Raw genomic sequence first — 27,793 nt, 5'->3', positions numbered from 1 at the left:
GGACTGTGGGGAGTAGGGTGTGGTGACTGATGGAAATTGATTTACTGTCTCAGTTGAACAGGATTCACTGTCTCCGTTAAATGGGATGCAGTGACTGAGTGAAATGTTATGTCGTGACTGATTGAAATGGGATGCAGTGACTGATCGAAATGAGTTGCAGTGACAGAGGGAAATGAGATGCAGTGAATGAGACAGAAGGTGCCGTGAATGAATGAAATGAGGTGCCATGACTGAGGGAAAGTAGATGCAGTGACTGAGAGAAAGGAGATGCAGTGACCGTGGGAAATGGATTGCAGTGACTGAGGGAAATGGGATGCAGTGCCTGAGTGAAATGGGATGCAGTGCCTGAGTGAAATGGGCTGCAGTGCCTGAGTGAAATGGGATGCAGTGACTGACTGAAATGGGATGCAGTGACTGAGGTACGTGGGCTGCAGTGCCCGAGTGAAATGGGCTGCAGTGCCTGAGTGAAATGGGCTGCAGTGCCTGAGGGATAATGGGATGCATTGACTGATGGAAATGGGATGCAGTGACTGAGGGAATTGAGATGCAGTGACTGAACGAAATGAGATGCAGTGACTGAGAGAAATGAGATGCAGTGACAGAGGGAAATGAGATGCAGTGACAGAGGGAAATGAGATGCAGTGACTGAGGGACAGGTGGTGCCGTGACTGAGGGACAGGTGGTGCCGTGACTGAGGGACAGGAGGTGCTGTGACTGTGGGAAATGAGATGCAGTGACTGTGGGAAAGGAGATGCAGTGACTGTGGGAAATGGGTTGCAGTGACTGTGAGAAAAGTTTGCAGTGACTGTGGGAAAAGGGAGGCAGTGTCTGAGTGAAATGGGATACAGTGACTGAGTGAAAAGGGATGCAGTGACTGAGTGAAAAGGGATGCAGTGACTGAGTGAAATGGGATGCAGTGACTGAGTGAAATGGGATGCAGTGACTGAGGGTAATGGGACGCAGTGACTGAGGGTAATGGGACGCAGTGACTGAGGGTAATGGGACGCAGTGACTGAGGGAAATGAGATGCAGTGACTGCGGGAAAGGAGATGCAGTGACTGAGGGAAATGAGATGCAGTGCCTGTGTGAAATGGGATGCAGTGCCTGAGTGAAATGGGATGCAGTGACTGTGGGAAATGGGATGCAGTGACTGTACGAAAAGGTTGCAGTGATTGAGTGAAATGCGATGCATTGACTGAGGGAAAGGAGATGCAGTGACTGTGGGAAATGGAATGCTGTTACTGAGGGTAATGGGATGCTGTGACTGAGAGAAATGGGATGCTGTGACTGAGTGAAATGGGATGCAGTGACTGTGGGAAACGTTTGCTGTGACTGTGGGAAACGGGAGGCAGTGACTGAGGGAAATGGGACGCAGTGACTGAGTGTAATGGGATGCAATCACTGAGTGAAAAGGGATGCAGTAACTGAGTGAAAAGGGATGCAGTGACTGAGTGAAAAGGGATGCAGTGACTGAGTGAAAAGGGATGCAGTGACTGAGGGTAATGTGGTGCAGTGCCTGAGTGAAATGGGATGCAGTGACTGAGTGAAATGGGATGCAGTGACTGAGTGAAATGGGACGCAGTGACTGAGGGAAATGGGAGGCAGTGACTGAGGGACAGGAGGTGCCGTTACTGAGGGAAATGGATTGCTCTGACTGAGGGTAATGGGATGCACTGTCTCAGTTCAATGAGATTCACTGTCTCAGTTAAATGGGATGCAGTGACTGAGTGAAAAGGGATGCAGTGACTGAGTGAAATGGGAGGCAGTGACTGAGTGAAATGGGAGGCAGTGACTGAGTGAAATGGGAGGCAGTGACTGAGGGAAATGGGAGGCAGTGACTGAGTGAAATTGGAAGCAGTGACTGAGGGAAATGGGAGGCAGTGACTCTGGGAAATGGGATGCACTGACTGAATGAGATGGGGTGCTCAGACTGAGTGAAATGTGATGCAGTGACTGAGGGAAAGGAGATGCAGTGACTGACTGAAATGGGAGGTAGTGACTGAGTGAAATGAGAGGGAGTGACTGAGTGAAGTGGGAGGCAGTGACTGAGTGAAGTGGGATGCAGTGACTGAGGGTAATGGGATGCAGTGACAGAGGGGAATGGGATGCAGTGACTGAGCGTAATGGGATGCAGTGACTGAGCGTAATGGGATGCAGTGACTGAGCGTAATGGGATGCAGTGACTGAGCGAAATGGGATGCAGTGACTGAGTGAAATGTGATGCAGTGACTGAGTGAAATGTGATGCAGTCACTGAGGGAAATGAGATGCAGTGACTGAGGGTAATGTGATGCAGTGACTGAGTGAAATGCGATGCTGTGACTGAGGAAGGGACATGGAGTGACTGAGTGAAATGGGGTGCTGAGACTGAGTGAAATGGGATGCAGTGACTGAGTGAATTGGGATGCAGTGACTGAGTGAAATAGGTGGCTGAGACTGACGGTAATGGGATGCAGTCACTGAGTGAAATGGCATGCAGTGACTGAGTGAAATGGGATGCAGTGATTGAGGGAAATAAGATGCAGTGACTGAGGGAAATGAGATGCAGTGACTGAGGGAATGGAGATGCAGTGACTTGGAAATGGAATGCTGTGACTGAGGGCAATGGGATGCTGTGACTGAGTGAAGTGGGAGGCAGTGACTGAGTGAAGTGGGAGGCAGTGACTGAGTGAAGTGGGAGGCAGTGACTGAGTGAAATGGGTGGCAGCGACTGTGTGAAGTGGCAGGCAGTGACTGTGTGAAGTGGCAGGCAGTGACTGTGTTGAATTGGGAGGCAGTGACTCGGTGAAATGGGATGCAGTGACTGAGTGAAGTGGGAAGCAGTGACTGAGTGAAATGGGAAGCAGTGACTGAGTGAAATGGGATGCAGTGGCTGAGTGAAATGGGATGCAGTGACTGAGGAAAATGAGTTGCAGTGACTGAGCGAAAAGAGATGCAGTGACTGAGGGTCATGGGATGCATCGTCTCAGTTCAATGAGATTCACTGTCTCAGTGAAATGGGACGCAGTGACTGAGGGAAATGTGATGCCGTGACTCGGGAATAGGGTGCGGTGACTGATGGAAATGGATTCACTGTCTCACTTGGATAGGATTCACTGTCTCCTGCTCAGACGGACTGGCCCCCGCAGCCCTGACCCGCTCAGAGGGACTGGCTTCCGCCGCCCTGACCCGCTCAGAGGGACTGGCCCCCGCAGCCCTGACCCGCTCAGAGGGACTGGCCCCCGCAGCCAGAGCCGTTCAGAGGGACTAGCCCCCGCTGCCCTGACCCGCTCAGAGGGACTGGCCCCCGCAGCCCTGACCCGCTCAGAGGGACTGGCCCCCGCAGCCAGAGCCGCTCAGAGGGACTAGCCCCCGCTGCCCTGAACCGCTCAGTGCGACTTGCCCCCTGCAGTCCTGACCCGCTTACTGCGACTTGCCCCCCGCAGACCTGACCTGCTCACTGCGACTTGCCCCCCCGCAGCCCTGACCCGCTCACTGCAACACTGCCCCCCGCAGCCCTGACCCGCTCACTGCGACTTGCCCCCCGCAGCCCTGACCCGCTCACTGCGACACTGCCCCCGGAAGCCCTGACCCGCTCACTGCGATTTGCCCCCCGCAGTCCTGACCCGCTCACAGGGACTGGCCCCCCGCAGACCTCACCCGCTCACAGGGACTGGCCCCCGCAGCCCTGACCCGCTCAGAGGGACTGTCCCCCGCAGCCCTGACCCGCTCACTGCGACTTGCCCCCCGCAGCCCTGACCCGCTGACAGGGACTGGCCCCCCGCAGACCTCACCCGCTCACAGGGACTGGCCCCGGCAGCCCTGACCCGCTCACTGCGACTTGCCCCCCGCAGCCCTGACCCGCTGACAGGGACTGGCCCCCCGCAGCCCTGACCCGCTCACAGGGACTGGCCCCCGCAGCCCAGACCCGCTCACAGGGACTGGCCCCCGCAGACCTGACCCGCTCACTGCGACTTGCCCCCCGCAGTCCTGTACCGCTGACAGGGACTTGCCGCCCGCAGTCCTCTCCCGCTCACAGGGACTGGCCCCCGCAGCCCTGACCCGCTCACTGCGACTTTCCCCCCGCAGTCCTTTCCTGCTGACAGGGACATGCCCCCGCAGGTCTGACCCGCTCAGAGGGACTGGCCGCCGCAGCCCTGACCCGCTGAGATGGACTGGCCCCCGCAGCCCTGACCCGCTCAGAGGGACTGTCCCCCGCCGCCCTGACCCGCTCAGAGGGACTGGCCCCCGCAGCCCTGACCCGCTCAGAGGGACTGGCCCCCGCAGCCCTGACCCGCTCAGAGGGACTGGCCCCCGCAGCCCTGACCCGCTCAGAGGGCTGGGCCCCCGCAGCCCTGACTCCGCTCACTGCGACTTGACCCCCGCAGTCCTGTCCCGCTCACTGCGACTTGCCCCCCGCAGCCCTGACCCGCTCACTGCGACACTGCCCCCCGCAGCCCTGACCCACTCACGCGGACTGTTCCCCCGCTGCCCTGTCCCACTGACAGGGACTTGCCCTCGCAGCCCTGACCCGCTCACTGCGACTTGACCCTTGCAGCCCTGTCCCGCTGACAGGAACTGGCCCCCGCAGCCCTGACCCGCGGTCAGCGACTGGCCCCCGCAGCCCTGACCCGCTCAGAGGGACTGGCCCCCGCAGCCCTGACCCGCTCAATGCGACATTGCCCCCCGCACCCCAGACCTGCTCACTGCGACTTGCCTCCCGCAGCCCTGACCCGCTATGAGGGCCTGCCCCTGCAGCCCTGACCCGCTCGCAGGGAATGGCCCCCGCAGCCCTGACCCGCTCTCTGCAACTTGACCCCCGCGGACCTGACCCGCTCACAGGGACTTGCCCCTTGCAGTCCTGACCCTCGCACTGCGACCTGCTCCCCGCAGTCCTGACCCGCTCACAGTGACCTGCCCCTTGCAGTCCTGTCCCGCTGACAGGGACTTGCCCCGGCAGCCCTGACCCGCTCAGAGGTACTGGCCCCCGCAGCCCTGACCCACTCACAGGGACTGGCCCCCGCAGCCCTGACCCGCTCTCTGCGACTTGCCCCACGCATCCCTGAGCCGCTCACTGCGACTTGCCCCCCAAAGCCCTGACCCGCTCACAGGGACTTGCCCCTTGCAGTCCTGACCCGCTCACTGCCACCTGCCCCCGCAGTCCTGTCCCGCTGAAAGGGACATGCCCATTGCAGTCCTGACCCGCTCACTGCGACCTGCCCCCCCCGCAGTCCTGACCCGCTCACTGCGACACTGCCCCCCGCACCCCTGACCCGCTCACTGCGAATGGCCCCCCGCAGCCCTGACCCGCTCACTGCGACCTGCCCCCCGCAGCCCTGACCCGCTCACTGCGACACTGACCCCCGCAGTCCTCACCCGCTCAGGGGGACCGGCCCCTCGCAGCCCTCACCCGCTCACGCAAACCGGCACCCCGCAGCACTGACCCGCTCACTGCCACCTGCCCCTTGCAGTCCTGTCCCGGTGACAGGGACTGGCCCCTGCAGCCCTGACCCGCTCACAGGAACTGGCCCCCCGCAGCCCTGACCCGCTCACTGCGACTTGCCCCCCCGCACACCTGACCCGCTCACTGCGACTTGCCCCCCCGCAGACCTGATCCGCTCACTGCGACTTGCCCCCCGCAGTCCTGATCCACTAACTGCGACTGGCCCCCCGCCGCCCTGACCCGCTCAGGGGGACCGGCCCCCCGCAGCCCTGACCTGCTCACGGGGACCGGCCCCCCACAGCCCTGACCCGCTCACTGCGACTTGCCCCCCGCAGCCCTGACCCGGTGACAGGGACTGGCCCCCGCAGCCCTGTCCAGCTCACAGGGACTGGCCCCCACAGCCCTGACCCGCTCACTGCGACTTGCTCCCTGCAGTCCTGTCCCGCTGACAGGGACTTGCCCCCGCAGCCCTGACCCGCTCATTGCGTCTGGCCCCCCGCAGCCCTGACCCGCTCACTGCGGCTTGCCCCCGGCAGCCCTGACCCGCTCAGGGCGACCGGTCCTCCGCAGCCCTGACACGCTCACTGCGACACTACCCCCCGCAGCCCTGACCCGCTCACTGCGATTTGCCCCCCGCAGTCCTGACCCGCTCACTGCGACTTGCCCCCGCAGTCCTGTCCCGCTCACTGCGAATGGCCCCCTGCAGCCCTGACCCGTTCACTGCGAACTACCCCCCGCAGCCCTGATCCGCTCACTGCGACTTGGCCCCGCAGCTCTGACCCGCTCAGAGGGACTGGCCCCCACCGCGCCGACCCGCTCACATGGACTGGCCCCCGCAGCCGTGACCCGCTCACTGCGACTTGTTGCCCACAGACCTGACCCGCTCAGTGCCATTTGCCCTCCGCGGTCCTGACCCGCTCACTGCGACACTGCCACCCGCAGCCCTGACCCGCTCACTGCGACCTGCCCCCCGCAGCCCTGACCCGCTCACTGCGACACTGCCCCCCCCAGCCCTGACCCGCTCGCAGGGACTGGCCGCCGCAGCCCTGACTCGCTCACAGGTACTGACCCCCCGCAGCCCTGACCCGCTCAATGCTACCCAGCCTCCCGCAGCCCTGACCCGCTCACTGCGACTTGCCCCCCGCAGCCCTGACCCGCTCACTGCGACTTGCCCCCTGCAGTCCTGTCCTGCTGACAGGGACTGGTACCCGCACCCCTGACCCGCTCACTGCGACTGGCCCCCCGCAGAGCTGACCCGCTCACTGCGACCCTGCCTCCCGCAGCCCTGACCCGCTCACTGTGACTTGCCCCCTGCAGTCCTGTCCTGCTGACAGGGACTGGTACCCGCACCCCTGACCCGCTCACAGGGACTGGCCCCCCGCAGCCCTGACCCACTCACTGCGACTGGCCCCCCACACCCCTGACCCGCTCACTGCGACTTGCCCCCCGCAGAGCTGACCCGCTCACTGCGACACTGCCCTCCTCAGCCCTGACCCGCTCACTGCGATGGGTCCCCGCAGCCCTGACGCGCTCACTGCGACTTGCCCCCTCAGCCCTGACCCGCTCACTGCGACACTGCCCCCCACAGCCCTGATCCGCTCAGGGGGACCGGCCCCCCGCAGCCCTGACCCGCTCACTGCGACTTGCCCCCCGCAGCCCTGACCCGGTGACAGGGACTGGCCCCCGCAGCCCTGACCCGCTCACTGCGACACTGCCCACTGCAGTCCTGTCCCGCTGACAGGGACTGGCCCCCGCAGCCCTGACCCGCTCACAGGGACTGACCCCCCACAGCCCTGACCCGCTCACTGCGATGGGTCCCCGCAGCCCTGACGCGCTCACTGCGACTTGCTCCCCTGCAGTCCAGTCCCGCTGACAGGGACCTGCCCCCCTGCAGTCCTGTCCCGCTGACAGGGACCGGCCCCCCTGCAGTCCTGTCCCGCTGACAAGGACATGCCCCCGCAGCCCTGACCCGCTCACAGGCACTGGCCCCCCGCAGCCCTGAACCGCTCAGTGCGACATTGCCCCCCGCTCCCCAGACCCGCTCACTGCGACTTGCCCCACGCAGCCCTGACCCGCTCAGAGAGCCTGCCCCCGCAGCCCTGACCTGCTCACAGGGAATGGCCCCTGCAGCCCTGACCTGCTCACTGCGACTTGCCCCCCGCAGAGCTGACCCGCTCACTGCAACCAGCCTCCCGCAGCCCTGACCCCTCACTGCGACTTGCCCCCCGCAGACCTGACCCGCTCAGGGGGACTGGCCCCCCGCAGCCCTGACCCGCTCACTGCGACTTGCCCCCCGCAGACCTGACCCGCTCACTGCGACCTGCCCCCCTGCAGTGCTCTCCCGCTGACAGGGACCTGCCCCCTTGCAGTCCTGTCCCGCTGACTGGGACATGCCGCCGCAGCCCTCACACGCTCACAGGGACTGGCCCCCGCAGCCCTTACCCACTCAGGGACTGGCCCCTGCATCCCTGACCCTCACACCGCGACAATGCCCCCCGCACCCCAGACCCGCTCACTGCGACTTGCCCCCCGCAGCCCTGACCCGCTCAGAGGGCCTGCCCCCACAGCCCTGACCCGCTCGCTGCGACACTGCACCCCGCAGCCCTGACCCCCTCACTGCGACTTGACCCCCTCACTGCGACTTGCCCCCCGCAGTCCTGTCCCGCTGACAGGGACTTGCCCCTGCAGCCCTGACCCGCTTACTGCGACTTGCCCCCCGCAGTCCTGTCCCGCTTACTGCGACTTTCCCCCCGCAGCCCTGACCCGCTCAGAGGGACTGGACCCCCGCAGCCCTGACCCGCTCACTGCGACTGGCCCCCCGCACCCCTGACCCGCTCACTGTGACTTGCCCCCCACAGCCCTGACCCGCTCACTTCGACTTGCCCCCCGCAGAGCTGACCCGCTCACTGCGACACTGCCCTCCTCAGCCCTGACCCGCTCACTGTGACTTGCCCCGCGCAGCTCTGACCCTCTCAGAGGGACTGGCCCATGCTGCGCTGACCCGCTTACATGGACTGGCCCCCGCAGCCCTGACCCGCTCACTGCGACACTGCCCCTAGCAGCCCTGACCCGCTCACTGCGACTTGCCCCACGCAGCCCTGACCCGCTCACACGGACTGGCCCACGCAGCCCTGACCCGCTCACAGGGACTGGCCCCCCGCAGCCCTGACCCACTCACGGGGACCGGCCCCCCTGCAGTCCTGTCCCGCTGACATGGACATGCCCCCGCAGCCCTGACCCGCTCACTGCGACTTGCCCTCCGCAGTCCTGACCTGCTCACTGCGACTTGCCCCCCGCAGCCCTGACCCGCTCACTGCGACACTGCCCCCCGCAGCCCTGACCCGCTCACAGGGACTGGCCCCCCGCAGCCCTGACCCGCTCACTGCGACTTGCCCCCCGCAGCCCTGACCCGCTCACAGGGACTGGCCCACCGCAGCTCTGACCCGCTGACAGGGACTGGCCCCCGCAGCCCTGACCTGCTCACAGGGACTGGCCCCCCGCAGTCCTGACCCGCTCACTGCGACTTGCCCCCCGCTGTCCTGACCCGCTCACTGCGACTTGCCCCCCGCAGCCCTGACCCGCTGACTGCGACTTGCCCCAGGCAGGCCTGACCCGCTCACAGGGACTGGCCCGCCGCAGCCCTGACCCGCTTACATGGACTGGCCCCCACAGCCCTGACCTGCTGACTGCGACACTGCCCCCCGCAGCCTTGACCCGCTCACAGGGACTCGCCCCCCGCAGCCCTGACCCGCTCACTGCGACTTGCCCCCCGCAGCCCTGACCCGCTCACAGGGACTGGCCCCCGCAGCCCTGACCTGCTCACTGGGACTGGCCCCCCGCAGTCCTGACCCGCTCACTGCGACTTGCCCCCCGCAGCCCTGACCCGCTCACTGCGACTTGCCCCCCGCAGCCCTGACCCGCTCACTGCGACTTGCCCCCCCGCAGCCCTGACTCGCTCACAGGGACTGGCCCCCACAGCCCTGACCCGTTCACAGGGGCTCTCCCCCCCGCAGCCCTGACATGCTCACTGCGACTTGCCCCCCGCAGACCTGACCCTCTCACTGCGACTTGCCCCCTGCAGTCCTGTCCCGCTGACAGGGACTTGCCCCCAGCAGTTCTGTCCCGCTGACAGGGACTCGCCCCCGCAGACCTGACCCGCTCACTGCGTCTGGCCCCCCGCAGCCCTGACCCGCTCACTGCGACTTGCCCCCCGCAGCCCTGACCCGCTCACTGCGACTCGCCCCCCGCAGCCCTGACCCGCTGACAGGGACTGGCCCACGCAGCCCTGACCCGCTCACAGGGACTGACCCCGAGCAGCCCTGACCCGCTCACTGCGACTTGCCCCCCGCAGCCATGACCCGCTCACTGCGACTTGCCCCCCGCAGTCCTGTCCCGCTGACAGGGACTTGCCCCCTGCAGCCCTGACCCGCTGACAGGGACTGGCCCCCGCAGCCCTGACCCACTCACTGCCACTGGCCCCCCGCAGCCCTGTCCCATTCAGTGCGACTTGCCCCCCGCAGCCCTGACCCGCACACTGCGACTTGCCCCCCGCAGTCCTGTCCCGCTGACAGGGCCTTGCCCCCCGCTTTCCTGTCCCGCTGCCAGGGACTTGCCCCCCGCAGCCCTGACCCGCTGACAGGGACTGTCCCCCGCAGCCCTGACCAGCTCACAGGGTCTGCCCCCCACAGCCCTGACCCACTCACTGCCACTGGCCCCCCACAGCCCTGTCCCACTCAGTGCGACTTGCCTCCCGCAGCCCTGACCCGCACACTGCGACTTGCCCCCCGCAGCCCTGTCCCACTGACAGGGACTTGCCCCCCGCAGCCCTGACCCGCTCACTGCGACACTGCCCCCGCAGCCCTGACCCACTCACTGCCACTGGCCCCCCACAGCCCTGACCCGCTCACTCCGACTTGCCCCCGCAGCCCTGACCCGCACACTGCGACTTGCCCCCCGCAGCCCTGTCCCACTGTCAGGGACTTGACCCCGCAGCCCTGACCCGCTCACTGCGACTTGCCCCCCGCACCCCTGACCCGCTGACAGGGACTTGTCCCCGCAGCCCTGACCCGCTCACTGCGACTGGCCCCCCGCTGATCGAAGTAATTGAAATGGAGATGCCAGGCCAGATGATGATTTGTACCTATATGACGGGGGAGTGGTCAGGCCCCAGACTCCAGCTTACGGTTGATGAACTGGAATCTCAGTTTTGACCAATCAACAAATCATGTGGGGCAGAGTTACCAGGGAATGCTGTGCTTCAGGAGGCAGTCACACACCTTAGATTAACTAGCTGAAACTCGGTCAGTGGCCAATGACAAAGATCAGGGCAGGTGGAAGGATCCAGGATATAGTGCAGAAGGAACCTTGGCCTTTGATCTTATCGAACAGGTTTGAGATTCTTTCTTCGTGTGTGGATGAGAGTGCAGGGTATAGGGAAGATGAGTAAACTGACTGTAGCACTGTGGTACAGGGGGGACATTCAGGAGGGGATAAAAAGTGAAATGTAGTTATAATCAGAGGTAGTATAGTTAGGAGAATGAACACTGTTCGTTGTGACCAGGATCGGGAGTCTCGAAAGTAGTGTTGCCTGCCTGGTGCCCAGGTTCAGAATATTCCATCTCGGCTACAAAGGAACTTGAAGTGGGAGGAGTAGAAATCCAGCTATCGTGGTCCACACAGGTACCACTGATATGGAAGAAAGAGGAAAGAGGTTCTGCTGAGGGATTATGAGCACCGAGGTGCTGAGGTGAGAAAGCAGAACCAGAATGGTAATAATCTCTGGATTATTATCTGAGCAATTTGGCACGGTGTGAACATAATTATAGATGTACATTGTTCAAATGGTGGCATGGCAGAAATGTGTTTGAATTCATGGGACATTGGCATCGGTATGGGGAAGGAGGGAGTCGTTCTGGTGTTATAGGCTCGACGAGAATCATATTGGGACAAGTATCCTCGCAAAATACAGAGCTAGGTCTGGGGCTAGGGCGTAAAAATAAAAAGTGTGGAGTGGGTGAGCTCAGTTGCATGGAAAATTGTGGAAAAAGTTAGAAGCTGGTAAGTGCTCAGCAAAGTTTCCAGAGCAAGTAACAGGACAAAAAGTATGGAAATGGTCAGGAGTCTCACTTCAGCTGCAGCAGATAAGAAGGGTGGCTGTAAATGCCAGACTGAAGATCTTGTATTGAATTGCAGGGAGTGTATGAAACAAAGTGAATGAGTTTGTGGTGCAGATTGAAATTGACAGATACATCACTCTGGGTATCACAGAGAGGTGGTTGTTAGGGGATAAGTGTTGGGAACAAAATAGCCAATGATTCATGTCCGATAGAAAGAACAGGCAAATGAACAGAGATAACAAAGTGTGGAGCTGGATGAGCACAGCAGGCCAAGCAGCATCTCAGGAGCGTAAAAGCTGACGTTTTGTCAGGCAGCATCAGAGGCTGAGGAAAGTTGAGGTTTTAGGTCAGGACCCTTCCTGAGAAATGGAGGGTGGAAGGGAGCTCAGAAACAAATAGCGTGGAGGGGGAGGAGGTGCTGGGGAAGGTAGGTTGGATGGTAATAAGTGAGTACTATCCAGATTGGAACAGATTTTCCCCAGGGGGGAATTAGTACGAATTCCAAATCACTCTCAAAATCTTAGTGACTGTTAACGTTGATGTTTTTTGTCTGTGTGTTTCAGTAATTGCATGACAGTTGAATGGTTCGTTGAGAGTGAGGAACCGATGGACTCTCAGACACCAAGATGGAATTTAGTTCGAAGAGTGACTTCAAAATAGTTGCTTGCTTTTAAAATCTTGACCGTTTTTGCTGTCCAGTTGAATGAATTTGGCTTCATACTGCTTCAATAGGAATTAGTGTTTAATAGGAACATATTTGTGAAACTTACAGTTCCGCAAGTTTTAGCATAAACTGGTGCAGCCTTTCGGTGCTTGCAAAAAGGCTCACTTGTCCGTTAATACCGAAGGAAAATTCGAATTTAAAAGTAAGTTCACCCGGTGTCAGGGAATTAAATGTTAATGTTGACTCGAATATAATTTTTAAAAAAGCCATATATTTGTGTAACACTGAACTCAAATTAAAATTTCGATTTGCTGGTTTTACGTTGGATTCATTTTAAATGAGGGTGAAGATCACTTTAAATCCAGCATATTTGTGAAGAAAAGAAATAGCATGTCAAATAAAATTAACTGCATGACTCTTCATAGCCCTATATGTAGAATTTCATTCCGAACTATGAGACAGTTGTGACCCCATACTACCTCAGTGCTCATGGCAAGAGCAAGACTCCTGTTTGACGTGCTGTGCACTGCATGGAATGGCGGCAACATCAGATTCATTGATGCTTGAGAATCAAAAGAATATGACGATAAGATTTAAAATCAAAATCTCATTGAACACTTCAAGGAACGTATTACAGGAAGAGGGGGAAAGCATGTATGACTAATAGAAGGTGGTGGCGCAGATCAAATAGACCTGTGTGCTAAAACTTAACACAAATTTCACATTGAATGGAACAGTTCAAACAGGCTGGAGGAAGCAGACATGCCAGCCCAAACTTTTTGAATTTGAGCATTCTGTTCGTAAACATCAGCAAAATTGTGGGAAACATGTTTATTCTTTCTCTTTTATTGCACAGAACCATACGATGAGACTGTTTTGATGAGGAATTGAAAGATTATGTGTCCCATCCATTTGACTCACAGTTTGGTACCATAGGTTGGTACGATCTTCGTTGGAGAAGGAAAAGGGATGTTCCAGATACAGAAAATCGTCAAACCATTTACGACAAAGTCCGTTTCTGGTTAGTTTTAATTAATGCAGTTAACATTTTTAGCTCGACATGATTGCACAATGGAGTCAATAAGAAAATTCCATCTGATATTCCACATAAATTTTAAGTGGATATTAAAGCAGCTCATTTCTTTTTCACACTGTCTGCTGCTTTTAAGAATGGTTGTCTTATTGTCAAAACGTTTAGCTTTGACTCCATGGCTGCTTCCATTAGCTCACATTGAAACACATGTTTCTTCAGCCAAAAATGCACGTTTACCCGGTGTAGCTTGACTAACCTTCCCCTGTGGTCGTTCCCCTGAAATCCCCTGCGGTCGCTCCCCTGAAAAACAACTATACCATTTTGGATACTGTTCCGGGGGACGAGTTGGCAGTGGGTATGCAGTAGGGTGCAGGTCTCTGGCACAGAGTCTGTCCCTCTTGCGTAGAAGGGAAGCGGGGATAGGAAGAGAGTGATAGTCATTGGGGACTCAATAGTTAGAGGGACTGATAGAAGATTTGCCGGGAACGAAAGAGACTCACGATTGGTGTGTTGCCTACCAGGTGCCAGGGTCTGTGATGTCTCGGATCATGTGTTTAGGGTCCTGAGGGGAGAGGTTGACCAGCCCCAAGTCGTGGGACACGTAGGCACCAACGACATAGGTAGAAAGAGGGATAGGGATGTCAGGCAGGATTTGAGGGAGCGAGGGTGGAAGTTGAGAGCAAGAACAAACAGAGTGGTCGTCACTAGTTTGTCACCGTACCACGTGATAGCGAGGCAAAGAACAGGGAGAGATTTCAGCTGAAGACGTGGCTGCAGGGATGGTGCAGGTGGGAGGGCTTCAGGTACATGGACAATTGGGGTTCATTCTGGGGAAGGTGGGACCTGTACAAACAGGACGATATCCACTTGAACCAGAGGGGCACTAATATCCTGGGTGGGAAATTGGCCAGTGCCATTCGGTTGGATTTAAACGAGCTCAGAAGGGGGATGGGAAACTGAGGTGTAGTCCCAGTACACAGGAGGATGAGCGTAGGGAGAACATGGTCAGGACCTCACTATCACAGAAGTGTGCTGGCAGACAGCAAGCTGGATTGAAGTGTGACGACTTTAATGCCGGGAGTATCCGGAATAATGTAGGTGAGCTTGCAGCTTGGATAGGTACCACGGACTTCGATGTTGTGGCCATTTCGGAGACATGGATAGAGCAGGGTCAGGAATGGATGTTGCAGGTTCTCGGGTTTAGATCTTTCATTAAGGTCTGGGAAGGTGGTAAAAGAGGGGGAGGTGTGGCTTTGTTGGTCAAGGACAGTATAACGGCGGCTGAAAGAACCTTTGAGGACTCGTCTACTGAGGCGGTATGGGCTGATGTTGCCAAGGAACATTTGTCGACTGAGTCAGTGTGGGTGGAAGTTCGGAACAACAAGGCAGCAGTCACCTCACTGGAGGTTTTCTACGGACCCCAAATAGCAGTTGGGAGATCGAAGAACTCATTGGCCGGCAGATTGTTGGAAAGTGCAAACGTAGCAGGGTTGTTGTTATGGGTGACTTCAACTTTCCCAATATAGATTGAAACCTCCTGAGTGCAGATGGTTTGGATGGAGCCGTTTTTGTCAGGTGTGTTCAGGAGGGTTTCCTGACTTAGTTTGTGGACAGGCCGACGAGGGGGGAGGCCATTTTGGATTTGGTGCTCGGCGATGAGCCAGGACAGGTGTCAGATCTCGTGGTGGGAGAACACTTTGGCGACAGTGACCGCAAGAGCCTCACATTTACCATAGCCATGGAAAGGGAAAGGAGCAGTTACCAGGGGAAGATATTTCACTGGGGTCAAGGAAATTATGATACTATCAGACAGGAGTTGGGAAGTACAGATTGGGAGCAATTGTTCCACAGAAAGGGCGCGGCAGACATGTGGAGGCTGTTCAAGGAGCAGTTGTTGCGAGTGATGTATAAATTTGTTCCTCTGAGACAGGGTAGAAGGGGTAAGATTAAGGAGCCTTGGATGACGGGTACAGAGGTGCTTCTTGTCAAAAAGAAAAGGCAGCGTACGTAAGGTGGAGGAAGTGAGGGTCTAGCACAGCTTTAGAGTATTACAGGCCTGCTGGGAAGGAGCTCAAAAGATATTGCCTGTACAATTGTGACCTGTTACAACCTTTGTGTCCACGCTTGCTCATTCAATGGTGTCAAGATGCCAGCAGTGAGTGTACCTTCTCCATCCCCGAATGCTGTCAGCTCACATAAGACATAGTCCTTACTTAAAATCTTCTGATCAACCAAAGTTCATTGTAATGGACATTTTAGTTATCTGTCATGAAACGAAAACTGATTCTGACTGGCATGACCTGCAGTGCAAATGAATATCATCTGCGAAACGAGATTCCTTATGGGCTTGCAGCCGCTACAAATAATTGCTTTTCAAAGACGTTGCACACATACATTTTTTTCTCCTATTACCTTAGATTATTTTTTTGTTTATGCATGTTGTGTGGGTTTCCAGTCAGGCCCATAAACTCAGGTTGATGCAGTCACTGTTACAACAGGGTATTGAAGGAGAATTTGTGATCTTTGGAGTTTCATTCCAGTGTATGAAGGAGTGCATCATCAAGCCACTTCAGAGCACTACTGGCGACAAATTGTTGCAAGTTTTCAAGTGTTACCGATGGTCACATAAAATATGGCCTTTTTGTTGTTGCGCTATTCATCTTAACTGCACCATATCTAGTATTTCGGCTTGGAAACTATTTCAATTTTTTTGATTGACTTATTCAAAATCATTTCTGATTGTTGTCATGATATCTACAATATGTTATTTTGATTGGAAATAGAGGATTGGATCTGTCTTAATGGAAATAATGTATGCGCTTATAAAACCCCTTCTGGGCAAGGTAGTTGCTCAGTGGTTAGAGCTGCTCATGCACTGAGAGCCAGTTGAGATTCCAGTCTTGGGTAACTATCTGTGTGGAATTGACACGTCCTCCCCGCGTCTGCGAGAGGCTTCTGCCAGGTGCTGCAGTTTCCTCCCATTGTTCAAAGATGTGCAGGTCCTTATATGTGATTTGTGAAGCATTTCTTAAATGTTTCAATCCTGCCAGCATCCAGTGCCTTGGACAAAATAACTGGAGATGAATAAAAGATACTGTGCCTTTTGACACCATTTCCTGCTGGATTTTCATCAATCCTGCTTTATATCGGTGACAACTTCCATGACCTCTTTTGATGCTATGTCTGAATTGACAGTCTAGTTCCAAATATTTGTTGTGCAGTATTTCAAGGTCTCTGTTACAGCATACCCATGAATGTCCACTTCAAAAGATACTTCCATATCATAGAATCCCTCCAGTGTGGAAACAAGCCCCTTTTGACCCAAGAAGTCCACAGCCACCCTCCAAAGAGCATCTCACCCTGACTCATCCCCCGACCCTTTCCTCAGTAACCGTACATTTCCCATGACTAACACACCTAATCTACACATCCCTAAACACAATGGGCAAGTTTGGCATGGCCCATACAACTAGCCTGCACATCTTTGGACAGTGGGAGGAAACCAGAGCACCCAGCAGGAACCCATGCAGGCATGGGCAGAATGTACAAACTCTGCACAGAAAATCACGCAACGGTGGGATCGAACCTGGGTCCCTGGCGCTGTGAGTCAGCAGTGCTAACCACTGAGCCACCGTGCTGCCTTTGGAGTTAGACAGAGCTTGCTTGTTCCTGGGTGGCCTCAAATTGCCAACCTCCACTTAGTGGCAAAAGTGCTGACCAACTGCCCTCATCTTCACTGGTTTTTGCTTTGTATCATTGAATTCAATCCTTAAAACTCTATGATAAATATTTAAATTTCCATTGATATGTGAGCGTTGTTTTTAGTACGCAGTATTGGTTTATTATGTTTCATTGGTACATAATGAATATTTTATGTATATGCAAATAGGCAAGTTGGTAACGATGCAGTCCACAGACCTGGAGGATAATAACACTGTCCTTCAATCGCCCACGATGCCCTCTGCAAATTGGTAGAAAACAAAAATTTCTATAAAATTCATCTCTCCTCCCGTCAGTCGATCAAAATTAATTCAGGATTTTGTACAGGCCAATAACCGTAAGATTACACGAGCCTAAACAAAACTACTGGCTCATATTAGTTCAGTAAAGTGAAAGGGCAACAATAGAGGTAGTAGGAACTGCAGATGCTGGAGAATCTGAGATAAGAAGGTGTAAAGCTGGATGAACACAGCAGGCCAAGCAGTATCATCCGGCTCTACACCTTGTTATCTCAGATTCTCCAGCGCCAATTTTCTGAAGTCGGGTCTCGTCCCGAAACATCAGCTTTCTTGCTTCTCTGATGCTGCTTGACCTGCTGTGTTCATCCAGCTCTCCACCTTGGGCAACAATAGAGTATGCTTTAAGTCACTAGATATGTTACATGGGTTTGTCTTCCTTAGGGTGGAGTTAGTGGAACCGAAAAAGATGTCTCCCTCACAGCGTTTGTGACAAAAGAATTGCATCGTTCCTTGGCGGCCTTTCAACAGAAGAATATTTAGAGATTTCCCGAGTGGTAAGAATGTAACTTCTTTTACTTCTCTTTATCTCACTTTTTCCAACAATTGGAAAATAGATTTTAGAAATAACGTCGAGCTGATGAAGTGTGAAAAGAAGAATAATTCCAAGCAGTGGTGGGAGTAGGTCAGTGAGGTGGGAGGAGTGGATAGGTGGGAGAGAAGGCGGACAGGTCATGGAGGCGGGGATGAGGGGAGGAACTAGTCTTGGGATGAGGCTGGCGGGTGGGGAGATTTTGAGGGTGGCCAAGTCCACATTGAGGCTATTGAGTTGGAAGCTCCGGAGGCGGAATGTGAGGTGCTGCTCTTCCAGTTTCTGGGTGGTCTGGTTGTGACACTGGAAGAGGCCCAGGGTGGACATGTCATTCAGGGAGTGGGAGGGGGAGTTGAAGTGATGCAATGATTTGGATATGAAAATAGAAGGTGTGGTTAGTAAGTTTCCCAATGATTGAAGGTGTAGTAGCCAGCCAAGAAGGTCACCTCAGAATACAATGGGACATTGACAAGGGCCAATAAACTGAGGAATGGCAGATGGTGTTGAGGTTAGACAAATGTGAGGTGCTACATTTTGGAAAGGCAAATCAGGGCAGCAGGTATACACTGAAGGTTGTGGGGAGTGTTGCTTAATAAAGAGACACTGGAGTGCAGTTTCGTAGTTCCATCAAAGTACAGCCACCGGTAGAAAGGATATGAAGGAGACATTTGGTGTGCTCGCCTTTATCGGTCAGTGCATTGAGAATAGGAGTTGGGAGATCACTTTGCAGCCACATAGGACGTTGGTTCGGCTGCTTTTGGAATACCGCAATCGATTTTGGTCTCCTTGCGAGAGGAAGGATGTCGGCGCACCATTGAGGGCCGAAGGGCCTGTTCTGCGCTGTATTCTTGTATGTTGTAAACTTGAAAGGGTTCAGAGAAGATCTACAAGGATGTTATGAGCATCGGAGGTTGGAGGTATACCGTGGGCTTGAACAGGCAGCTATTTCTTGGAACTTTGGAGTTCAGGGCTGACCATATAGAAGTTTATACAATTACGAGGGATGTGGATAGAGCGAACAGCCAAGATCTTTTCCCCGGGTTGCTGGAATCCAAAACTGGAGGGAATAGGTTAAAAATGAGAGAGGGAAGATTTAAAATGGACCGGATTTTTTTCATAGTGGTGCATGTATGGAGTGAGCTGCCAGAGGAAGTGGTGGAGGCTTGTACGTTTAAAAGGCATGTGGATGGGTATATGAATAGGATGGGTTGAGAGGAATATGGGCCAAATGCTGGCAAATGGGACTAAATTAATTTAGGATATCTGGTCAACATAGACAAATTGGGCCAAAGGATCTGTTTCCCGACTGTACATCTCTCTGATTCTAAGTGTCTTTTTTCTTAACCACGTGGCCCATAATTAGAAAAACTTGAATCAGGATTTGGGAATGTGACAATTCTAATTGGATCTGTTTGATGAAATTAACTCTGTCGGTAATGGTGGTTGAATTATGATTCGTCAAATTTGAGTTTATTGCAGCATCTTATAGAATAGAGGAGACACATGTAATCAAAATTGAAAATCAAAACTTGGTAAAATTTTGCATTGGAAATACATGACAAGCCATTGGAGGAGATTCATGACCATTGCATTCAAGTGAGAACAACAAATGCGATTCAGTGACTCAGTGAAACGGGATGCAGTGACTCAGTGAAATTGGATGCAGTGACTGTGTGAACTGGGATGCAGTGACTGAGGGTAATGGGATGCAGTGACTGTGGGGAATGGGATGCAGTGACTGAGGAAAATGAGATTCAGTGACTGAGATAAATGGGATGCTGTGACTGATGGAAATGGGATGCAGTGAATGAGGGAAATGGGATTCAGTGACTGAGTGAAATGGGATGCAGTGACTGTGGTGAAGGAGATGCAGTGACTGAGGGAAATGGGATGCAGTGACTGCGTGAAATGGGATGCAGTGACTGAGGTACTGGGAAGGAGTGACTGAGTTCATGGGGATGCAGTGCCCGAGCGGACTTGGAGTGCAGTGAGTGAGGGAAATGGGATACAGTGCCTGAGTGAAATGGGATGCAGTGACTGAGTGAAATGAGATGCAGTGACTGAGTGAAATGAGATGCAGTGACTGAGGGAAATGGGAAGCATTGACTGAGTGAAATGCGATGCAGAGACTGCGGGAAAGGAGATGCTGTGACTCTGGGAAATGGGATGCAGTGAGTGTGGGAAATTGAATGCAGCGCCTGTGAGATACGGGAAACAGTGACCGAGGGAAATGGAATGCAGTGACTATGGTGAACGAGATGCAGTGACTGAGTGAAATGTGATGCAGTGACTGTGTGAAATGTGATGCAGTGACTGAGTGAAATGTGATGCAGTGACTGAGTGAAATGTGATGCAGTGACTGAGTGACTGAGGGAAATGGGATGCAGTCTCTGAGTGAAATGTGTTGCAGCCACTGAGTGAAATGTGTTGCAGTCACTGAGTGAAATGGGACGCATCACTGAGTGAAATGGGACGCAGTGACTGAGGGAAATGGGATGCAGTCACTGAGTGAAATGACATGCAGTGACTAAGTGAAATGGGAAGCACTGACTGAGTGAAATGCGATGCCTTGTTTGATGGAAATATGATGGAGTAACTGACGGAAATGAGATGCAGTGACTGAGTGAAAAGTGATGCAGTGACTGAGTGAAAAGTGATGCAGTGACTGAGTGAAATGGGATGCAGTGACTGAGGAGAATGGGATGCAGCGACTGAGAGAAATGGGATGCAGTGACTGGGAAATGGGATGTAGTGATTGATGGAAATGGGACGCAGTGACGAAGTGAAATGGGACGCAGTGATTGATGGAAAGGAGATGCAGTGACTCTGTGAAATGGGATGCAGTGACTGAGTGAAATGGGATGCAGTGACTGAGTAAAATGGGATTGCCGTGACTGTGGAAAGGAGATGCAGTGACTGAGGAAATGGGATGCAGCGACTGAGGGAAATGGGATGCAGTGACTGAGGGAAATGAGATGCCGAGACTGAGTGAACTGGGACCCAGTGACTGATGGAAATGGTATGCAGTGACTGAGGGAAATGGGATGCAGTGACTGACGGAAATGGAATGCAGTGTCTGTTGGAAATGGGATGCTGCGGCTGAAGGTAATGGGATGCCGTGACTGAGGGTAATGGGATGCAGTGACTGAGTGAAATGGGATGCAGTGACTGGGAAATGGGATGCAGTGACGATGGGAAATGGGACGCAGTGACTGAGTGAAATGAGACGCAGTGACTGATGGAAAGGAGATGCAGTGACTCTGTGAAATGGGATGCAGTGACTGATGGAAATGGGATGCAGTGACTGATGGAAATGGGATACAGTGTCTGACGGATATTGAATGCAGCATCAGTGAGAAACGGGATGCAGTGACTGAGAGAAATGGGATCCAGCGACTGAGGGAAATGGAACGCCGTGACTGAGGGAAATGGGATGCAGTGACTGAGTGAAATGGGAAGCAGTGACTGATGGAAATTGGACGCCGTGACTTGGGGAAAGGAGATGCAGCGACTGTGGGAAATGGGATGCAGTGACTTACGGAAATGGGATGCAGTGACTGAAGGAAATGGGATGAAGTGACTGAGTGAGATGGGATGCAGTGTCTGAGTGAAATGGGATGCAGTGTCTGAGTGAGATGGGATGCAGTTAATGAGTGAAATGAGATGCAGTGACTGATGGAAATTGGATGCACTGACAGAGTGACATGCGCTGCAGTGCCAGATGGAAATGTGATGCAGTTACTGTGGGACATGGGATGCAGTGTCTGAGGTACTGGGAAGGAGTGACTGAGTTAATAGGGATGCAGTGCCCAAGGGGGCTTGGGGTGCAGTGACTGATGGAAATGGGATGCAGTGACTGAGTGAAAAGAGATACATTGACTGAGTGAAATGGAATGCAGTAACTGAGGGAAATGGTATGAAGTGACTGAAGTTAATGGGATGCAGTGACTGAGTGAAATGGGATGCAGTGCCTGAGTGAAGTGGGATGCAGTGACTGAGTGAAGTGGGATGCAGTGACTGAGTGAAGTGGGATGCAGTGACTGATGGCAATGGGATGCAGTAACTGAGGGACATGGGATGCAGTGACTGAGGGACATGGGATGCAGTGACTGAGGGAAATGGGATGCAGTGACTAGGTGAAATGGGATGCAGTGAATGAGGGACGTGGGATGCAGTGAATGAGGGACGTGGGATGCAGTGACTGAGGGAAATGGGATGCAGTGACTGGGAAATGGGATGCAGTGATTGATGGAAATGGGACGCAGTGACTAAGTGAAATGGGACGCAGTGACTGATGGAAAGGAGATGCAGTGACTCTGTGAAATGGGATGCAGTGACTGAGTGAAATGGGGTGCAGTGACTGAGTGAAATGGGATTGCCGTGACTGTGGAAAGGAGATGCCGAGACTGAGGAAATGGGATGCAGTGACTGAGGGAAATGGGATGCAGTGACTGAGGGAAATGGAATGCAGTGACTGACGGAAATGGGATGCAGTGCCTGTTGGAAATTGGATCCTGCGACTGAAGGTAATGGTATGCAGTGACTGAGATAAATGGGATGCAGTGACTAATGGAAATGGGATGCAGTGAATGAGGGAAATGGGATTCAGTGACTGAGATGAATGGGACGCATTGACTGATGGAAATGGGATACAGTGACTGAGGGTAATGGGTTGCAGTCACTGAGTGAAATGGGATGCTGTGACACTGTGGAATGGGATGCAGTGACTCAGTGGAATGTGACGCATTGACTGAGGGAAAGGAGATGCAGTGAATGTGGGAAATGGGATGCTCTGACTGAGGGTAATGTGATGCAGTGACTGAGGGCAACGCGATGCAGTGACTGTGGTGAATGGCATGCAGTGAATGAGGGATAGGAGATGCAGTGAATGTGGGAAATTGGATGCAATGACTGATGGAAATCAGATGCAGTGTCTGAGGGAAATGGGATGCAGTGTCTGAGGGAAATGGGATGCTATGACTGAGCGTACTGGGATGCAGTGACTGAGGGTAATGGGATGTAGTGGCTGATGGTAATGGGATGCAGTGACTGAGGTAAAATGGGCTGCAGAGACTGAGTGAAATGGCATGCAGTGATTGAGGAACGGCGATGCAGTGACTGTGGGAAATGGGATGCAGTGACTGATGGAAATGGGATGCAGTGACTGAGGACAATGGGATGCAGTGACTGAGTGAACTGTGATTCAGTCACTGAGTGAACTGTGATTCAGTCACTGAGTGAACTGTGATTCAGTCACTGTGATGCAGTGGCTGACTGAAATGAGATGCAGTGACTGAGGGACATGGGATGCACTGACTGAGGGACATGGGATGCAGTGACTGAGGGACATGGGATGCAGTGACTGAGGGACATGGGATGCAGTGACAGAGGTACTGGGAAGGAGTGACTGAGTTAATAGGGAATCAGTGCCCGAGCGGGCTTGGGTTGCAGTGACTGAGGGAAGTGGGATACAGTGACTGAGGGACATCGGATCCTGTGACACACGGACATGGGATGCAGTGACTGAGGGAAATGGGATGCAGTGAATTAGTGAAATGAGATGCAGTGACTGATGGAAATTGGATGCAGTGACAGAGTGACATGCGCTGCAGTGCCTGATGGAAATGTGATGCCGTTACTGTGGGACATGGGATGCAGTGACTGTGGTACTGGGAAGGAGTGACTGAGTTAATGGGGATGCAGTGCCCGAGCGGGCTTGGGGTGCAGTGACTGAGTGAAATGGGATGCAGTGACTGATGGAAATGGGATGCAGTGACTCAGTGAAATGAGATACATTGACTGAGTGAAATGGAATGCAGTAACTGAGGGAAATGGGATGCAGTGAATGAGGGAAATGGGATGCTTTGACTGAGTGAAATGAGATGCAGTGACTGATGGCAATGGGATGCAGTAACTGAGGGACATGGGATGCAGTGACTGAGGGACATGGGATGCAGTGACTGAGGGACATGGGATGCAGTGAATGAGGGACGTGGGATGCAGTGAATGAGGGACGTGGGATGCAGTGACTGAGGGACATGGGATGCAGTGACTGCGTGAAATGGGATGCGGTTACTGAGTGAAATGAGATGCGGTGACTGAGGGAAATGGGATGCAGTGACTGAGGGACATGGGATGCAGTGACTGAGGGACATGGGATGCATCGGCTGAGTGAAATGCGATGCAGTGACTGAGGAGAATGGGATGCAGTGACTGAGGGAAATGGGATGCAGTGACTAAGTGAAATGGGATGCAGTGACTGATGGAAAGGAGATGCAGTGACTCTGTGAAATGGGATGCAGTGACTGAGTGAAATGGGATGCAGTGACTGAGTGAAATGGGATTGCCATGACTGTGGAAAGGAGATGCAGTGACTGAGGAAATGGGATGCAGTGACTGAGGAAATGGGATGCAGTGACTGAGGGAAATGGGATGCACTGACTGAGTGAACTGGGATGCAGTGACTGATGGAAATGGTATGCAGTGACTGAGGGAAATGGGATGCAGTGACTGACGGAAATGGAATGCAGTGTCTGTTGGAAATGGGATCCTGCGACTGAAGGTAATGGGATGCCGTGACTGAGGGTAATGGGATGCAGTGACTGGGAAATGAGATGCACTGACTATGGGAAATGGGACGCAGTGACTGAGTGAAATGGGACACAGTGACTGATGGAAAGGAGATGCAGTGACTCTGTGAAATGGGATGCAGTGACTGAGTGAAATGGGATGCAGTGACTGAGGGAAATGGAATGCCGTGACTGAGGGAAATGGGATGCAGTGACTGAGTGAAATGGGAAGCAGTGACTGATGGAAATGAGACGCCGTGACTTGGGGAAAGGAGATGCAGTGACTGTGGGAAATGGGATGCAGTGACTTACGGAAATGGGATGCACTGACAGAGTGACATGCGCTGCAGTGCCAAATGGAAATGTGATGCAGTTACTGTGGGACATGGGATGCAGTGACTGAGGCTCTGGGAAGGAGTGACTGAGTTAATAGGGATGCAGTGCCCGAGGGGGCTTGGGGTGCAGTGACTGAGGGGAATGGGATGCAGTGACTGACGGAAATGGGATGCAGTGTCTGTGTGAAATGGGATCCTGCGACTGAAGGTCATGGGATGCAGTGACTGAGGGTAATGTGATGCAGTGACTGAGTGAAATGGGATGCAGTGACTGAGGGGAATCGGCTGCAGTGAATGAGGACAATGGGATGCAGTGACTGGGAAATGGGATGCAGTGACTGTGGGGAATGGGACGCAGTGACTATGGGGAATGGGACGCAGTGACTGAGGGAAATGGGATGCAGTGACTGGGAAATGGGATGCAGTGACTGAGTGAAATGGGATGCAGTGACTGAGTGAAATGGGATTGCCGTGACGGATGGAAATGGGATGCCCTGACTGAGTGTAAGGTGAAGCATTGAGTGAAATGGGATGCAGTGGCTGTGTGAAATGGGATGCAGTGGCTGTGTGAACTGGGATGCAGTGGCTGTGTGAATAGGGATGCAGTGACTGAGGGAAAGGAGATGCATTGTCTGTTTTAAATGGGATGCTGCGACTAAAGTGAATGGGATGCCGTGTCTGTGGGGAATGGGATGCAGTGACTGTGGGGAATGGGGTGCAGCGACTGTGGGGAATGAGATGCAGTGACTGAGATAAATGGGATGCAGTGACTGATGGAAATGGGATGCAGTGAATGAGGGAAATGGGATTCAGTGATTGTGGGGAATGGGATGCAGTGACTGAGGGAAATGGGATTCAGTGACTGAGATAAATGGGATTCAGTGACTGAGATAAATGGGATGCAGTGACTGATGGAAATGGGATGCAGTGAATGAGGGAAATGGGATTCAGTGACTGATGGAAATGGGATGCAGTGACTGAGGGAAAGGAGATGCAGTGACTGTGGGAAATGGCATACTGTGACTCAGGGTAATGGGATGCAGTGACTCAGTGGAATGTGACGCATTGACTGAGGGAAAGGAGATGCAGTGAATGTGGGAAATGGGATGCTCTGACTGTGGGTAATGTGATGCAGTGACTGAGGGCAACGCGATGCAGTGACTGTGGTTAATGGGATGCAGTGAATGAGGGATAGGAGATGCAGTGAATGTGGGAAATTGGATGCAATGACTGAGGGAAATGGGATGCAGTGACTGATGGAAATCAGATGCAGTGTCTGAGGGAAATGGAATGCAGTGTCTGAGGGTAATGGGATGCAGTGACTGAGGGTAATGGGATGCAGTGACTGAGGGTAATGGGATGCAGTGACTGAGGGTAATGGGATGCAGTGACTGAGGGTAATGGGATGCAGTGACTGAGGGGAATGGGATGCAGTGACTGAGTGAAATGGGATGCAGTGACTGAGGGTAATGGGATGCAGTGACTTTGTGAAAATGGATGCAGTGACTGAGGGGAATCAGATGCAGTGAATGAGGACAATGGGATGCAGTGACGGCGGGCAATGGGATGCAGTGACTGAGTGAAATTGGATTGCCGTGACTGTGGAAAGGAGATGCAGTGACTGAGGAAATGGAACGCAGTGACAGATGGAAATGGGATGCCCTGACTGAGTGTAAAGTGAAGCATTGAGTGAAATGGGATGCAGTGGCTGTGTGAACTGGGATGCGGTGACTATGTGAACTGGGATGCAGTGGCTGAGTGAAATGGGATGCAGTGGCTGAGTGAAATGGGATGCAGTGGGGAGTGAAATGGGATGCAGTGACTGGTGGAAATGAGATGCAGTGACTTAGGGAAAGGAAATGCAGTGTCTGTGGGAAATGGGATGCTGTGAATGAGGGTAATGGGATGCAGTGACTGATGGAAACGGATGCAGTGACTGAGTGAAAAGGGATGCAGTGACTGAGGTACTGGGAAGGAGTGACTGAATTAATCGGGATGCAGTGCCCGTGCGGGCTTGGGGTGCAGTGACTGAGTGAAATGGGATGCAGTGACTTAAGGAATGGAAATGCAGTGTCTGTGGGAAATGGGATGCTGCGACTGAGGGAAATGGGATGGAGTGACTGACGGAAATGGGATGCAGTGACTGAACGAAATGGGATGCAGTGACTGAGTGAAATAGGTTGCAGTGACTGAGTGAAATGGGATGCAGTGACTGAGTGAAATGGGCTGCACTGACTGAGGGAAGTGGGATGCAGTGACTGAGGGAAATGGGATGCAGTGAATGTGGGAAATGGGATGCAGTGACTGAGTGAAATGAGATGCAGTGACTGATGGAAATGGGATGCAGTGTCTGAGGGAAATGGGATGCTGTGACTGAGCGTACTGTGATGCAGTGACTGAGGGTAATGGGATGTAGTGACTGATGGTAATGGGATGCAGTGACTGAGGGAAATAGCCTGCAGTGACTGAGTGAAATGGGATGCAATGACTGAGGAAAGGAGATGCAGTGACTGTGGGAAATGGGAAGCGGTGACTGAGTGGAATGTGAAGCATTGAATGAGTGAAATGAGATGCAGTGACTGTTAGAAATGGGATGCAGTGGCTGTGTGAACTGGGATGCGGTGGCTGTGTGAACTGGGATGCGGTGACTGTGTTAACTGGGATGCAGTGGCTGAGTGAAATGCGATGCAGTGACTCAGGTACTGGGAAGCAGTGACTGAATTAATAGGGATGAAGTGCCCGAGCGGGCTTGCGGTGCAGTGACTTAGGGAAATGGGATACAGTGCCGGAGTGAAATGTGATGCACTGACTGAGTGAAATGGGATGCAGTGACTGAATGGAATGGGATGCAGTGACTGAGTGGAATGGGATGCACTGACTGAGTGAAATGGGATGCAGTGTCTGATTGAAATGGGATGCAGTTAATGAGTGAAATGGGATGCAGTGACTGATGGAAATTGAATGCAGTGACAGAGTGACATGACCTGCAGTGCCTGATGGAAATGGGATGCAGTTTTTGTGGGACATGGGATGCAGTGACTGAGGTCCTGGGAAGGAGTGACTGAGTTAATGGGGAGGCAGTGCCCGAGCGGGCTTGGAGTACAGTG

At 54.0% G+C, this 27,793-nt stretch overlaps 1 protein-coding gene across 4 annotated transcripts in view; it reads left to right on the top strand.

Moving 5' to 3' along the window:
* The window catches only part of LOC132207862 (uncharacterized), a 226,958-nt gene that overhangs the window by 101,269 nt on the left and 97,896 nt on the right, over window positions 1-27,793 (top strand). For 3 of the 4 annotated variants that reach the window (XM_059643696.1, XM_059643697.1, XM_059643695.1), the window contains 2 exons: window positions 13,058-13,222; window positions 17,635-17,747. The exons of the other annotated variant lie outside the window; for it this stretch is intronic. The gene's annotated coding sequence lies outside the window, so the exon portion shown is untranslated. The remainder of the gene's footprint in view (window positions 1-13,057; window positions 13,223-17,634; window positions 17,748-27,793) is intronic. 4 annotated transcript variants of the gene reach the window in all.

The sequence above is a fragment of the Stegostoma tigrinum genome, unplaced genomic scaffold (assembly GCF_030684315.1).
Source record: "Stegostoma tigrinum isolate sSteTig4 unplaced genomic scaffold, sSteTig4.hap1 scaffold_181, whole genome shotgun sequence".
Classification (NCBI taxonomy): Eukaryota; Metazoa; Chordata; class Chondrichthyes; order Orectolobiformes; family Stegostomatidae; genus Stegostoma; species Stegostoma tigrinum.
The sequence above is the reverse complement of the archived record's forward strand: the minus strand, read 5'-3'. Positions and strand labels throughout refer to the sequence as shown.